The following is a 12211-nucleotide window of genomic DNA, read 5'->3' as shown; positions in this document are numbered from 1 at the left end:
AAATAAGGTCTTAGACATTTAAGTTTCCACATAGAATGAAACATCTTCTTATAATGGAGTTAACTTGGCTCTCAAGTGTAAGGTGGTGATCAGTTGTAACACCTAAACTTTTGAGGCTATCAGAAATAGAAAGAGAATGATCAAGAGTGTTTAGGGTTGTAGGTTTATAATTATTGTATTGGGATGAGAGGATAAGACAATGTGTTTTTTCGGTGTTTAGTTTCAGTTGAAATGAGTTGCCCACGAGTCCATGATGTTCAGACTTCGCATGATATCATTGGTGATTTCAGAAAGGTTGTGTCTGAAAGGGATGTAAACTGTGACATCGTCTGCTTAATGAACGCGTGAAGATCTTGATTGGATAGAATTTAGCCAGCGGGGCAACATTATATTGAAGAGTATTGGTGATAATGGGGAACCTTGAGGTACTTCCACAATGTGCTTTCCACGGTGATGAGATGTTTGTTTTTGATTTACTTGGTATGTTCTGGTGATTAGGAAACCCTTGATCCAATTCAGTATATATCCTCCAATCCCGAAGTGATCAAGTAAAAGTAAAAGTATATTGTGGTTTTATCATGTCGAATGCGCTCGACATGTCAAATTGAGGAGAAGTATACTATTACCAATAGCAATTTCATGCTTGAATTTAGCCAGAAGAGTGACTAATACAGTTTCAGTACTTTGGAAGGGGCGAATCCTGACTGTGATTCATGTAGTAATGAGAACTTGTCCATATAATCCATTAGCTGTTTGGACACCATTCTCTCCATCACTTTAACTACTAGAGGGATGGATGCAACTGGGCGATAATTGGTAAGGTCATTCGATTTTTTCTTTATATCTTTCAGTAATGGGGTGACTAGGATGTTGCCATGTTTCTCAGGAAGAGACCTTGTTGGAGCATATAATTTAGATAAGAAGTAAGATCTTCAATTAAGCAATTGGGGACGGATTTAAGTAGGTAACTGGGACAAGCATCCAATTACAATGTGTATTGGAGAATTTTTGAATCACTTGGGTAACAGAGTCAACAGTGATAAGAGCAAATTTAGACCAGCAACAGTCAGCTGGGTATTCTTGAGGAAGTGTATTACGTATTTTATAGTTTTTTTCCTTGAAGTAGATGGCAAGTTCATCAGCAGGTGGAACGTCTGTGTTAGTTGTGTGAATTGAGTGGTATCTAGTAGCTTGTCTACTACTTGAAATAGTTTCTTCAATCTTTGTAGTCTGGTCTTATTTTAGATTTGTAATAGGATCTTTTAGTTCGTCTTATTGTATATTTGTATATTTGTATTTCCTCTGTGTTTGTTTCCATGCATTAAGTGTATGCTCATCTATTGGTTTTTTCTATGCTCGTTCAAGCTTTCTGGTTATTGTTTTAAGTTTTTTTAGTTCATCATTGAAACCATGGGATAACATTTTGTCTTCGTGAAATTCTTGTACTAAGGGGAGCTATTCGTCCAATACGCTACTGCATCTATCTCCAGTCAGAGAGGTAATGTGTGGAATCCGTTCGACCTATCCATTCATTGTCATATATCTGTTGCCAAAATTCTGATGGTGTCAATATGACCTCTTGTGCTATAAGTTATATGTACTGGTGAATGTATGATCCCTTCTTCCACCAATTTAATGAGAGGTTTAGTTTGTGATGGTCAGACCAAGGTGTTTCTGACCACTTAAAATCTGTTACTAAAATGTTATGGTTAGTGGATAGTTTGTGAGAGAAGAGGTCCATGTGTGCCCTTTAATATGGGTAGCATGCAATTGTGGAAGTATGAGATCACAAGTGTGGAGAAAATCCTTGCAATCTCGTACATTGGTAGAGTTGGTGTCTTCCAGGTGAAGGTTTATGTCTCCTAAGACTAAGAATAATACTCAGTGGCTCTTTTTTTTTTTGGCACCCAAATTTGGGCACCATTTATAGAATCTAGTCCCTAATGTGAGGAAAGGGATACAGAACATCTAATAAGCACTCTGATATGCCATCATAAAGAACAAGAAGTGGAATTTTATCAGCTCTGCTGTTGCTACATGTAGCAAAGATGCTGAAGATTAAAGTGAGTAACATTACCTCAAGGAGACTTTTCGATGCTTCTTTAATAAAATGTTATGTTCAATGTTGCAAACCAATTTACCCTAATCCAATGATCGATTTGGCTTTTACTTTTTATTATTCTTATCCTGTACATACTTGTTAAATATTTGACTATTAAAGGGACTTTTTATCTTAAAGCCAGTCCAGGGATCCTGTTTGCCAGTTATTGTTCTACTGTGTTTGACTCTTGTTATTTGCTTTAGTGTGATTACCAATTGGATGGGAATCTTCTAAAGTCTGTGTTGAAAGTTGATCAGAAGTCTGTGGAAAAGTTTTCCTTCTATTTAAGGGGTCTTTTTACACTGGTTCCCTGTAAAAGACCGTATTACATTAAAAATCTGCTCAATAACACACAAGATAATATATGGAGAAGCCCCTGAATACATGCTCAATCTAATCGATCTACCATCTAGAAATGCCCTAATAACTACAAGGTCCTACCTCAATCGCATTATCCCAACTGCAGGAATATTAAATACAAGACCCTTTTTGCTTCATTCTTCCACATCAGTCCTAGATCCTGGAATGTTCTGCCAAAACACCTAAAAGAGCTAGTCGATCCCCAACTGTTCAAGAAGTCCTTAAAAACATTCTTATTCGACAAGGCTTATTCCACTGGCAACTCCAATGTTTAACCTCTCTCTCTTGTTGACTGTACAGGTTATTCGCTGGTTGTTTCACCCCTGACATTCACCCCGTGTTATCCCATATTCCTTCCCCTCCTGTCACATTCCGTATCTGTGCCACCTATGTATTGTATCCTCTTGAATTAATTAATGTAAGCCACATTGCGTCTGCTCTTGTGGGAAAATGTGGGGTAAAAATGCACAAAATAAATAAAGTGCTCTACAATTTGCATTAAATGCATTTTAACGTGGTATTTACCACATGATAACTGCAAATTTTACATGGCACTCTTTGAGGGCTTGTCCACCTTTTTTTTGGCAGATGGTATTATAGCCATTAGTGTGTGCTACCTGAAGAATGTTAATGCAGTATCACTTACCACCTCTGATTTAGGAGGCACTAAGTGCTTCTGAGTTAACTGTGCGTTAGGAATCATACAATAAATATAACGTACTAGTTGGCTAATGCTCCCATGCTAACTCTCTGCCCATGCCATGCCCTCTCAGACAAAAATTCAAGAAATGTAATCATGTGGTACTTATTAAATACCCCTTAATGTGTTTGTAAACGGACCTCTAACATTCATGTTATAGAGACCCTGGTGCTGATTCTTGGCCCAGAGAAATAACCTAGAATGAATTCCTTTATCACAGGTATGTGAGATAGATGTGTAAAGTACTATCCAAAACCCAAATATTGTTCAATATTCATTCTCTAGAGGCCAAAATGATTAGGGATGAAAACTCTGACAGCTTATATGCAATAAATAAGGATAGAAGTAATGACAGTAAATTAGTATATCAAAACCATCTCTTCTCTAAGCATCACAAACATACAAATGTTCAGTTTCTTTCTACAAAGTTGATAGCAATGTTATTTGTTAGTTAGTAGCATAGGCGGTCGGTGGGCCCAACTGTTTGGGGAGGCTAAAGGGGGCGGGGTTATGGGTGGTGCCGGGGGTGGGGCTTACATCCATAATTGTCTGACAACACACAGGAAAAATAAATAAATAAAAGTAAAATAGTCCACAATTAATACCTTTAACAATTCAACATCAGATCCTCCAAAATATTATAAAACCACACAATCTTTCCACTGCAAAACACTATACACAAACTTGTGCAAAACCCACTCATAACCTTACCAAACCATAACAGCACTAATTCCAAGGACAGGATGAGCTACAACCTATGCATGGAAAGGCAGCACTGTAATTACACCGGGCTCTAAAACACCAGTACACTACCTAGTGAAAAAAAAAAGGGCTGCAAATACTACATGCTAGCAGAATACTGCACCTTGATCACACATGAAAAACACATGCAACTGATATGACAAAAGGAACTAGAAATCAAAAGATATGAAGGCAAAATATTGAACTGGAAAAGTACCTCAAGAAGTCAGACTCGGCATGCAGCAATACTAGAGAAATTGAAACTTACATGCAAAATATCATAGATACACATTCCAAAAGCTGACATATTCCAATTAATACATCTGAATAAAATACTTTTTTCTACCTTTGTTGTCTGATCTATTCGCTTTGGTCCCAGTGTCTTCTGTTTTATGCAGTGTCTTCTTTCCATTTGATATTCTTTCACTCACCAGGTCCACCATCCTCCTATGTCCTTATGCGTTCTGTCTAGCATCTGTGGCACCCTGTCCCTATCCTTCCTCCAGTTTGCAGCATCTGCCCTCAAAGCGTTCCGATCAGTCCTTAAATTCAGCATTTCTCCTCACTCCCCTCCCCTCCATTCAATCCATCCATGTCCAGCAACTCTCCTCCCTCCCCTGCCCTCCATCCATATCTAGCAAATCTCCTCTCTCCCCTGGTCCTTCCATCCATCCATCTAGCAAATCTCCTCTCTCCACTGATCCCTCCATCCTTCCATATCTAGCAATTCTCCTCTCTCCTCTGCACGCTCCCCACCAGTGTCCAGTGATTTTCCTTTCTCTCCCCTGTCCCGTCTACCCCCTCTCTCCTCATCCTTCCATCCGTTGCTTCCCTCTTTATCTCCCCATCCTTCTGTTTTCCTCTTGTCTCTCTCCATATCCTTCCATTTCATCTACCTCTCTCCCGATCCTGCCATCCAACGTCTACCCCCTCTCCCGATCCCATCCAGTATCTCTCTATCCCCTTCCTTCCATCCAGTGTCTCTCTCTCTCTATCCCCTTCCTTCCATCCAGTGTCCTCTCTCTCTCTACCCTTTTCCATTCATCATGCCCCCTCATCTCTCCCATCCTTACAATGTTTCTCCTGCCTGTTAGTTTCTCTCCCTACCCTTCCTTCCAGCGTCTTCCCTCTTTCACCTCCCCCCCCACCACTTTCTCCTCATTTTTCAGCAGCTTTTCCCTTTCTCCAGGACTCCAGCCCTTCTCCATGTCCCCCTCCTTCTCTCCCCATCATACCTGCCTAGTGCCTCCCGACTCACCCTTCCACCAGGTATTAAATTGTTGGCCACTGCTGCTTCTCCTCTGCAGCAGCAGCGCCCCGACACAAAAAAAAGTAACACGCGTACTTACATGCCCCTAAAGCAGGAATCAGCTGGGAGACACCACGCAGCTGCAACCGCATTGGAGGAGCGTTGGGCAGGAACTGCACCGGAGAGGGGCCGGCCTGCACACGAGAACTGCAAACAGTAGCAGCTTTCCTTCAAGCATGGGCTGCCAGCACTGCACCGCTCCTCTCTCCGTCCCCGGAGCAGAGCAGGAAGTCGATGTCAACTTCTGCTCCTCCAGGGGCAGAGAGAGGAGCGGCTGCAGCGCAGACAGCCCATGCTTGAAGGCTACTACGGCCCCGCTCTTGCCGCTTTACATTTTTTGTTTTGTGGCGCGACTCGCGCCGAAGAGGAGAAGCGGAGACTTTCCCGCTTTGGCGGGAGTGCGGGAGTCTCCCGACTTCGCAGGTCTGGGTTGTGGTGGGTGGAGGGAAAGTGGCTATGTTTGGGGGGGGGGAAGGGGGCAATGCCCATGGGCAGGGAAGTTCACACAGCTGGGCTGGGAGGCTTAGCCTCCCCAAGCCTCTTATACGGGGCGCCTATGGTTAGTAGGGCTACATTTCCTGAAAGGATAAGGAACATACAGCCACACATGATAGCCATTTGAAAATCTGATTATGTGTGGTCACTTACAGGTTTATTTCGAAAGAGAAGGGCGCCCATCTTTCGACACAAATCGGGAGATGGGCGTCCTTCTCCCAGGGTCGCCCAATCGGCATAATCGAAAACCGATTTTGGGCATTCTCAACTGCTTTCCGTCGTGGGGGCGACCCAAAGTTCATGGGGCGTGATGGAAGCATAGCTAAGGCGGGACCTGGGGTGTGCCTATCACATGGGCGTCCTCGATCGATAATGGAAAAAAGAAGGGCATCCCTGATGAACACTTGGCCGACTTTACTTGGTCCATTTTTTCTTACGACCAAGCCTCAAAAAGGTGCCCCGAATGAACAGATGACCACCGGAGGGAATGGGGATGACCTCCCCTTACTCCCCCAGTGGTCACTAACCCCTCCCACCCTAAAAAAACTTTTAAAATATTTTTGCCAGCCTCAAATGTCATACCCAGCTCCCTGACAGCAGTATGCAGGTCCCTGCACTTCAGGCAGGCAGACCCAGGCCCATCCTCCCTACCTGTTACACTTGTGGTGGTAAATGTGGCCCCTTCAAAACCCACCACAAACCCCCTGTACCCACATGTAGGTGCCCCCCCTTCACCCCTTAGGGCTATGATAGTGTTGTACAGTTGTGGGTAGTGGGTTTTGGGGGCTCAGCACACAAGGTAAGGGAGCTATGCACTTGAAAGCAATTTCTGAAGTTCACTGCAGTGCCCCCTAGGATGCCTGGTTGGTGTCTTGGCATGTCAGGGGGACCAGTGGACTACAAATGCTGGCTTCTCCCATGACCAAATGGCTTGGATTTGGTCGTTTCTGAGATGGGCGTCCTCTGTTTCCATTATCGCCGAAAATCGGGGACGACCATCTCTAAGGTCGACCTAAATTTTGTGATTTGGGCATCCCCGCCCGTATTATCGAAATGAAAGATGGACGCCCCATCTTGTTTCGATAATACGGTTTCCCCACCCCTTCGCCGGACATCCTGCGAGGACATCCTCAGGAAAACCTGGGCACCCCCTTTCAATTATGCCCTCTGAAGCTCATTTAGTACAATCTCTTCTGTTTGTCCTTTAAAGGTGTCACAATTACAAAGATTCCAATCCACAACAAGAAACAGAGAGTCCTGATAACACTGTATAAATTCTCTCTCTAATATAGGCAGCAAAGTACTTTAACAAGACTATAATCCTATGAAGTGCAATAAAAACCTTAATGAGAAAAGGGAAAAAAGCCTCTGAACCCAATCTCCACCCAAAATAAATATTTTCAAGAACAAAGGTGGAGGAAAACATATGGGTTATCTCTCTTCATTGGCATAAAAAACCCTCAACTCTTTTTGTTCAAAATTGCTAATCTTCAAAGGAATGACAATTGGATCCACAAAAAGAAGTGAAATAATTACTTAAACTTAAACTTCAAAGTGCAGGTGAGTAAAAACGTGTGTGGTCGGTCAATCACACAGACTATGGCCAGAGTTTCACTGCTGAAAGCTGTCTCAAGGCGTGTGTGACCAGTAGCTTTAAACACGTCCAATCTTATCGCTATGGGAACCTACAAAGATACCATTTCCTCCAGAACCAATATAGCTACTAGAACTCTACTCTCAATATGTAAAAGTATTTAGGCAGAGCCAATACAAGGGTATTGGGTGCCCTTGGTGAATCTTCAGCCTTATGCCTTCCCTTTCAAATAACTTGCAGATCCCTAGCTCTTCCCACCCACCCCCATGCCCCAATTAGGCTCAACAATCATGATCACCCCTGCACCACTCCTCCCATTTCATTAACATTTAATCACTGGATAGTTAATAACATAACAGTTAATCACCAGTTAATCACGCATCAATCACTTGTTTGGTTAATGATGCATCACTTAATCACTTGTTCAGGTATTCATGTGTTATTTAATCACGCCATATTAAAATATTAAGTATGAATTAATCAAGGCTACATTTAAACACTAGTCATTTAAGAAATGTTGCCCTTTAAGGACATGTACATTTAAAAAAATTGTACCATAAAACCAAATAAAATGCAATAGCTGTTTGACTGTGATTTGCACATGTTGCTGCAGAGAAGTCATCAAGCAATATATCTGTCCCAAGCTTCCGCCAACATACCAGCTCCATCATTGATACCATTTTACACTGAACTGTTAGATGGACTTGCTCTAGCAAATTTATAGCTGGCAGATAGCACAATTACCATGATGCCGTCATGTTTTTATAGCTTTATTCTTTTTATTTTGAAGAGCACCTAAGAAATATGAAGGGGCACTTTTGATATGATGTTAAATCTGACTTTGGACATTTTGCTCAAAACGTTCAAAATTCAGCTGGTGAATATAATAGCAAAACATTTATCTTTTTGTTATGAAAATGGCCATTTGCTAGACGTTGTTGTACTCAGTGTGTCTATCTTTTTGGACCTTGTGTTCAAGTGAAAAATGCACAAAATCAAGCCAATGGGATGTAGGAGGAACCAGCTTTCTTAGTAGACTGGCCACACAGACATTCCAGCAGAGCAGTGGGGCATGCAGATTGTGAAAAATTTCAGGAAGACCTTAAGAAACTAGAAGATTGGGCATCCAAATGGCAGATGAAATTTAAAATGTGGACAAATGCAAAGTGATGCATATTGGGAAGAATAATCAGAATCATAGTTACCTGATGCTAGGTTCCACCTTAGGAGTCAGCAACCAAGAAAAAGATCTAGGTGTTATTGTAGACAATAAGCTGAAGTCTTCTGCTCAGTGTGTGGTGGTGGCCAAAAAAGTAAACAGGATGCTAGGAATTATTAGGAAAGGGATGCAAAATAAGACCCAGAATATTATAATGCCTCTGTATCGCTCCTATTTGTTTTAAAAGTATTACTATGGAATTTCATGGCATGTCCCTTAGTCTTTGTACTTTTTGAAATAGAAAACAATTGTTTTGTGTTTACTTGTTCTACTCCACTCAGGATTCTGCAGACCTTTATCAAAGCCATCCTAGCCATCTCTTCTCCATGCTGAAGACCCCTAATCTCTTAAGCTTTTCCTATATGAGACGAGTTCCATCCTCTTAATCCTTTAGGTCACCCTTCTTTGTATCTGAAACCACCTATTATTATATTGTTGCTCAGTTTGCCAGCTTTCATAATTTCTGTAAATATTTCTTCATATGTTTTGTACGTTCTGTCCTCGCAGTTGTAGTACAGACCTACCAGTATACTCCTTCCTTCACACATGGAATTTTCTATCCATAAGGATTCCATGCAGCTATCTATTTTATGTATATTTATTTGTTTGACTCAATTCTCTCTTTAACATATAGCACAACCCCCTCCAATTTTATCCACTCTATCATTACAATATAATTTGTACCTGTTAACACAGTGTCCCATGATTGTCTTCCTTCCACCAGGTCTCTGAGATGCCTATTATATCTACCTGTTCATTTAGTGCTATATACTCCAACTTTCCCATCTTATTTTTTTAGGCTTCTAGGCATTTGTATATAGACACTTCAAATTGTGTTTTTTCCTTGCATGTACAAGCTGCTTTGAAGTTGATGGAGATAATTTGCATACTTTACTCTGTTCTCCCGTTAAACATTCCCTGGCTTTTTTTCACCCTTATTGAAAACCTCTCTATTGGGTTTCCCTAAACATCCTGCTTCAGTAGTATCCTTCAAGGTTACTCCATACTGAACCATGCGCTCTTGGGTGACTGTCAGCTCTCCCCCCCCCATTTTAGTTTAATAGCTGCTCTATCTCCATTCTAAATGTTAGTGCCAGCAGCCTGGTTCCATCCCAGGTAGGGTAGAGTCCCATCCATTCAGAACAGAATGTTGCATAGTTCCTAACAAATCTAAATGCCTCATCCCTGTACCAATGTCTCAACCATGCATTGAGACTTCAGGTTCTGCCTGCCTCTTGGGTCTTGTACGTGTAACAGGGATCATTTCTGAAAATGCTACTCTGGAGGATCTGGATTTCAGCTTTCTACCTATGAGCCTAAATTTGGCTTCCAGAACCCCCCTCCCACATTTTCCTATGTCATTGGCTCCTCCCTAGCACTAGCAAAATCCTGTCTAGGTGACATGCGAGGTTCACCACCTTTACACCAGGCAGGCAAGTGACTAGGTGATCCTTATGTCCACCAACTACCCAATTATCTACATGCCTAATAATCGAATCACTAATTACAACAGCTGTCCTAACCCTTCCTTCCTGGAGAGAAGCTCCTGGAGACACATCCTCAGTGCAAGAGGATATTGCATTCCCTGGAGGGCAGGTCTTGTCTACAGGATTACTTCCTATTTCACCGGGGTGATGCTCTCCTTTTAGGCATAGGGGCTGCCAGACTGAAGGTGGACTTCTCTACAACATCCCTGTAGGACTCCTCTATATACCTCTCTGTCTCCCTCAGCTCCTCCAAGTCTGCTACTCTAGCCTTTAAAATAATGAGTGAAGTGGAAAGGGTAGATGTGAATTGCTTGTTTAGTCTTTTTCTAAAAGTACAAGGACTAGAGCAGTGCTTCCCAACCACTGGTGTATAGCATATGCTTTTACATGGTACACATTTGGAAATTACTAGGGTGAAGAGTGAGAAGAGCTAGGGTGGAGTTTTTTTTATAACATGAGCCTACACCTGAAATGAGCATATTTGTGGAAACCTAGGGGCATTTTTACTAAAGCTTAGCACGTGCTAACAGAATTTGCATGCACTAAATGCTAAGAAGCTCATATGTATAAAATGTTTTGCTTTTTTTTAGTATTTAGCAAGTGCTAATGCTGGGACATTTGTGCCTGAAAAGAAACTGCTCCAGAAACTGGAATCAAGCAGGGCTATATGTCTTTATCCTATCTGTTAGGGAGTACATTTATTAAGGAACATAATTGCATATGCTCCATTTATAAAATATTCATCCAAGTACAGCAAAAAAAAACCGTCACAATATTAATTCATTAATCCCTTTAAAAATTCTTATGGACCCCCAGAAAAGCTGTATTCCAAGATGCTTCAATCATCAGTCCTCATTGGGATAGTAGTATGATAAAAAAAATGTTCGCTATAATTTTCAATGAATTTCAAAAGGAGAAAAAACTTTCTTCTATTTTTAATTTTTAAGAAAGTTTTCTGTATGCTTATTTTAATGCATAACCAAATATGTAATACTTAGCTGTTGGAAGAAAGTATCCAGTTCAGCCCAACAATGAATCATCCACTCAGCATGGCAGATTATTGACACGATCGTATTTCGAGCAGTCACGCTACATCTGGGTTAACATTACTAGAAAAAATAATTTCTGTATTAATCAATAAGCAGCTAATGTGTGTTTACCGCATGGTAGACAGTAGCAAAAGACTGAGCTAATGCCTCCTGTGTGAAAAACAACAGTGTACAGTAAAAATCTTGCATTAGCTGCCTAACATAGGATGTGGGCAGGAGATGGGCTTGACATGGGTGAGCAGAGAAGGGCCGGATATGACAGCTAGTGCATGGGTCAGTACCACACACTAGTGCTGATGAACTTACAACCACCTCAAGAGAAGGCGGTGAGTGCAGCTGCACTACCAGCAGTCTGGTAGCATGGCTGCTAAAAAATAAAGTGCTGACTCAGGAACTCCATCCCTGACTTCAAACCTGCCATAAACCCTACTCTCACCACATAAGATCCACTCCCAGAGCCCTACCCTCCACCCACTCCTCTCTGTCCCTGGGATCTATCCTGGAGTCAGCATAGATGGTGCAGTGGGTGGGTCCTAGGATGGCACCAGAATCTAACATGGCGATGATGACCCCTAGTGTATTCTTGTAGTACTACCGCTAAAGCTCATCTTTCTATGGGGCCCTTTTACTAAGCCGCGTAGGCACCTATGTGCACCCAACGCGTGTCAATTTGGAGTTACCGCCTGGCTACCGTGAGGCCCGGGCGGTAATTTCATTTTTTATGTGCGTCCACTATGCACGCCAGAAAATAATTTTTATTTTCCTGCACACAGCAGAAATCAGGCAGTAATCGTCATTCTACGAGTGTAGATGATTACTGCACGGTTACCACTGACATCCATTTTCGGCAAAAAAGGGCCTTTTTACAGGCGCGCTGAAAAATGGATCTGCACACGCCCAAAATACGCGCCTACACTAGCGTAGCCCAGTTTTCAGTGCACCTTAGTAAAGGACCCCTACATAAGTAGTAAAGCTCCATTTTTAATTACAGCAGCCACCCAGGTGACTGTAGAGGATGATCGCTGCTGCCTGGGACCCACTGTACCACCAATACTGACTCCCAGATAGGTACCATGAGGGGTCAAGGGGTGGGAGGAGGGTACAACTCTGGTGGACAAGGCTTAAGTGTTAAGTGGCAGATTTATTTGATGGCAAA

The 12211-nt window shown here is 42.1% G+C and overlaps 1 protein-coding gene across 4 annotated transcripts in view; it reads right to left on the bottom strand.

The window, feature by feature from the left end:
• SLC1A3 (solute carrier family 1 member 3) overlaps positions 1–12211 on the bottom strand; it is a 239477-nt gene that overhangs the window by 158729 nt on the left and 68537 nt on the right. The gene's annotated exons all lie outside the window — the stretch shown is intronic.

The sequence above is a fragment of the Microcaecilia unicolor genome, chromosome 2 (genome assembly GCF_901765095.1).
Source record: "Microcaecilia unicolor chromosome 2, aMicUni1.1, whole genome shotgun sequence".
In the NCBI taxonomy this organism is placed as follows: Eukaryota; Metazoa; Chordata; class Amphibia; order Gymnophiona; family Siphonopidae; genus Microcaecilia; species Microcaecilia unicolor.
The sequence above is the reverse complement of the archived record's forward strand: the minus strand, read 5'-3'. Positions and strand labels throughout refer to the sequence as shown.